Below are 5000 nucleotides of genomic sequence, written 5' to 3' on the forward strand. Positions count from 1 at the left end.
AGGTAAAGAATATTTCAGGTAAATCACAATTTGAATAACATTTTAATTTCATCTCCTTGGCAAATGATCAAGGAAATAAAGTTTTTAGCTACTTACACCATTATCCTATAGGTAATCACATGAAATTTAAGAGAATGAAGTTAAGTTCTGTTTAGGAATGTAAAAATCAACTGTTAAATTTCCATGTCAAATAAACACGATACAGAAACAAATAAAATATACAAGAAAATTCATAATTATAATCAGATATATAAACACGCAAAAAATACACCTCTGGCGCAACCTACTAAAATATTTCAAAAACAGGCATAGTAAAAAGAAGAAAAAAAATGCAAAATCAAACAAATGGTAAAATGAAAAATATGCATCCACGAAAGTATAAACGTTTAATTCGATGCATATAAGTGCACACACGCTTTAATTAACTCGAATTTTATTCAAGGGTGGTCAATTTATAAATGCAAAATATAAATAAACAGAATTGAAAAGTCTTGAAAGTTTAATCATAAAATTCATAATTAGTATATTGTCTCTCAAAAGAAAAAAACATCACCAATCAGCATTTTTTCCACATCTGAAATATTTTGCTTCCTTATTTCGGTACTGTAATGAATAACATCATTAGGCTCCCTTTTTCAAGCATGTATAATTAATTGCGAAAAAAATAATAAAAATACCACAAGAGAAAACATTTAAATCACCTAAATAAATTGAACCTGTATTACAAATTTATATAAAAAAAAATGTGAAAAATGAAGCAATTCTATATGAAAATTATACATATGGTATAGAATGGGACTATACATAAGGTTTCTCATACAAAGATAATACAGTGCATGAATATTCAAGTGTATATATGCATTATATATACATACATGCATATGTACAAACAAATCTATCTATCTATCTATGTATCTCTATAGTGCGTGTGTGTGCACGCACGCAAGCGTACGTGTTGAAATCACGAAAGCTGACACGTGATGACCACATAAATGTTGTGTGTGTGTGTATATATATATATATATATATATATATATATATATATATATATATATATATATATATATATATATATATATATATATATATATATATATATATATATATATATATATATATATATATATATATATATATATATATATATATATATATATATATATATATATATATATATATATATATATATATATATATTCCTAACAAAACACTATCCTCATAACATTTAATTTCCTTATTAAAATCATCATCACTATAAAAATCTTTAACATATGCTATAAAACAAAATAAAAACTAACTAACATCTATCTCGTTTAAATTCTTTAGTCAAACCATAAGAAAACCCATTCTCATTAAATATATCTATGAAACTCCTATCCAATCGGTCCTGACATTTCAATTAGCAATATATTATTAGAATTCCAGTCTCTCCCTTTCGTATAGTAAGCGAATTTGCCGATTTTGAATTACTACAAAAGAATATAAGAAATGATTCACTTACTATCGAATATGTCATGGCTTCCGAGTAACTGAAATGTGAATATATAATTCCGTAGAGTTATGGACATTTGTTTATATTGAATATAAGCAATGATTCACTTACTATCGAACATGCCATGCCTGCCGAGTAACTCAAATATGGGTATATATTTCCGTAGAGTTATGCACATGATTTTATATTGAATATAAGTAAGGATTCACTTACTATCGAACATGTCATGACTTCCAAGTAACTGAAATGTGGATATATATTTCCGTAGAGTTATGGACATCTGTTTATAGTGAATATAAGCAATGATTCACTTACTATCGCGCATGCCATGGCTTCCAAGTAACTCAAATGTGGGATATCTATTTCCGTAGAGTTATGCACATTATTTTATATTGAATATAAGCAATGATTCACTTGCTATCAATAATCAAACACACCATAGCTTCTGAGTAACTGAAATGTGGGCATATATTTCCGGAGAGAGAGAGAGAGAGAGAGAGAGAGAGAGAGAGAGAGAGAGAGAGAGAGAGAGAGGAGAGAGAGAGAGAGAGAGAGAGAGAGTGTCCTTTAAGCAAATTCGCAATTTCTAAGACCTCATATTACATTGTTGCTTTTAACCTGATGATAGCTTCCAACTTACGATACACAGATTTGAAAATTAAAGAAATCTCAGAATTCAACTATATAACTGTTCTTCTGAATCTTACGTTCATAAGTTCCTCCCATACACATTTGGCCTTTGAAACTAAATCAATTTTTATTTCATACAGAGTAATTACTTGTTCATATGACTAACGACGTAGGTTTCAAGCCCCGCCTAATAATTGTGCCTGATATTAACCTCCTTATAGTAACCAAGGGTTGTTGAGGCCTGATTGGTAACGTCTCTGCCTGGTGATCGCCACACGGGGGGGGGGGGGTGTCTTGTCCCGCTCAGACTCGTTAGTTCCTTTAGTTTCTGCAACCTTACTATCCTTGTGAGCTACGGAGATTTGGGGGATCCTATATGTCTATCTGCTGAGTCATCAGCAGCCATTGCCTGAAACTCCCTCGTCCAAGCTTGGGTGGAGATGGGGCTTGGGCGCTGATCATATATGATCAGTCTCTAGAGGATTGTCCTACTTGCTAGGGCAATATCACAGTCCCTTGCCTTCGCCATTCTTGAGCAGCCTTTAAACAAGTCCAAAATTAAACAATACCTTTCTTTCTCTTAGGTGACCTTTCCATAATCTCTTTTATAACCTGTTGACGTCTGCTCAACGTTTAGCTCACTTCCTTTATCCTTATAAGTTTCAACAACGTTAAACTTTTCATTCGCAAACTAATCTTAAGTTGTAATAAAATGTGGGTGTAGGAGAGCATGCGTATATGTAACTAGATATGAGACAAATATTAGGTAGGTTAGCAGAGGAAGTGTGCCAGCATAAAAACATTCACCATATGCAAATATATAATCTAATGGAAGATGCCGTTTGCTCTGTGTTCACATGCGTGTATATGGAATAGGAAACGGGACAACAGAACAAAGGAAATACAACTGCTAATTTACTACTACTTACAATTTACCTACGGGACGAGCACTTCTCTACGAACAGCAACACTTACCTGAAAGGTAGGAAAAATAAGAAACATTAATGAATTGATATTTCAAAAGTGTGATAAATAATTAAAACATTAAAGAGTTATGCTACTACTACAATTCTAAATACTATTACTAGAGAGCATACTAATAATAATGATACTGATAACTTTAAAAGGAATCATAATAACTAGAGGGGTACTCAGACAATCTTATTTTGCTATCAACTCCAATGCGTACCAGTACTTGGATGTATTTTCTCTTCAAAATCTAATGGACTTGTCCTTGGGTCCAGCAAGTATTGTTGAAATTGGTTCAATAATTTTTGTGCAAGTAATGTTGTTCACAAACATAAGATAAACTAACAAAATATTTCCCATTTACTTAACATTGAGATTATTTTCAAAATACTGCTACGTACTTGTACTTAGATGTACATTATCCAAAATGTTACAGATTTATCCTTGGGTCATACCCAATATGCCTACCAAGGTTGCTCAAAATTGGTACAGTAGTTTTTGTGTAAAGTTGGTCACAAACGAAACAAATAAATAAACTAACAGACACACCCTTCACCAACAACGAAAAAACAAACAGAATAAATGAGCAAGTCCCCATTATTGCAACAATAAAACCCTCTATTGGTATAATCAACAAAAGTTAATTCCTTACATCCCCATGTCCTGCTCAAGACACCACCCTTCGCACTCTTCGTAAAAGGAAAAGTTACCTTTTCCCCTTCTTCTTTTCTCCCTTCGTCCGATTACCCCTCGTTAAAGTAATTGCTTAGGATAATGACTCAAATTTTCTTTTAACTACCTCTGAATTCATCCCCGAATTCAGAACTGCGTTCCTTGCTGTTAATACGTAGATGTGTACGGAATAAGAAATGGTTCCATTTATAATGTAATTAAAGACAAATAATAAATGCACAAAAAAATCAGCTTTACAATAGGCGATTGTTTACAATGTGGGCTAAAGAGACTGAACTGCGTACGTGTGTGAACAATAAACATTTACTTTTGAAATAGAATGATACTCGGTCTTAATATTTTTTTTTCAAGAACATTATATCCGTTTTAATACAGCTTTTTGGCAAGAACTTTAGTCGTTCAAGTAATCATCGAATAATAATTTAAATAATAATTTTAATAATCTTAATAATAATAATTTCATACATTTTAATATTAATAATTCTAATGAGACCAATTTTAAGGAATACCTAGAACTTATTCTTCGGGTCGACTTTGATTCAGGGAATTTCACACACATTAAAAAGAGGTTGCTCATCATGATGGGAGAAAGAAAAAGAAAAGGAAGTAAAGTGTTCAGCTGCAAAGACCCTGAAGTAATGCTTACATTCCAAATCACATAGTTTAGGCCTCTTTGGGGATTCTTTAGGGTTGAACCTTACTCGGAGAGATTTCACAGACTCAAATACTTCAATGGCCTATTTTTTCCATATTCTCCTTGTCCTCATACACCTGACAGCATAAATTACCAAACATTTCTCCTCCACTCAAGGGGTTACTCCACTGTAATTGTTCAATGGTCACTTTTCTCTTGGTAAGGGTAGAAAAGACTTTAGCAACGGTATGCAGCTATTCTAAGAGAAAGTCACTCCTAAATCAAACCATTGTTCTCTAGTCTTGGGTAGTGCCAGAGCTTCTGGACCATGGTCTTCCACTGTCTTAGGTTACAGTTCTCTTGCTTGAGGGTACACACTCGAGCTCAATATTCTATCTTATTTCTTTTCCTCTTGTTTTGTTAAAGTTTTTATAGTTTATATAGGATAATTAATTTGATGTAACTCTTCTTAAAATATTCCATTTTACTTGTAGCATCCAGCATTTCCAACTAGGGCTGTAGCTTAATAATAATAATAATAATAATAATAATAATAATAATAATAATAATAATAATAATAAT

At 32.0% G+C, this 5000-nt stretch overlaps 1 protein-coding gene across 8 annotated transcripts in view; it reads right to left on the reverse strand.

The window, feature by feature from the left end:
• mri (mrityu) overlaps positions 1 to 5000 on the reverse strand; it is a 189160-nt gene that overhangs the window by 84021 nt on the left and 100139 nt on the right. Inside the window, exon 1 of one of the 8 annotated variants that reach the window (XM_068362014.1) lies at positions 3052 to 3104. The exons of the other annotated variants lie outside the window; for them this stretch is intronic. The gene's annotated coding sequence lies outside the window, so the exon portion shown is untranslated. Of the gene's footprint in view, positions 1 to 3051; positions 3105 to 5000 lie in introns of those variants that run through there. 8 annotated transcript variants of the gene reach the window in all.

This window comes from Palaemon carinicauda, chromosome 38 (genome assembly GCF_036898095.1).
Source record: "Palaemon carinicauda isolate YSFRI2023 chromosome 38, ASM3689809v2, whole genome shotgun sequence".
Taxonomy (NCBI): domain Eukaryota; kingdom Metazoa; phylum Arthropoda; class Malacostraca; order Decapoda; family Palaemonidae; genus Palaemon; species Palaemon carinicauda.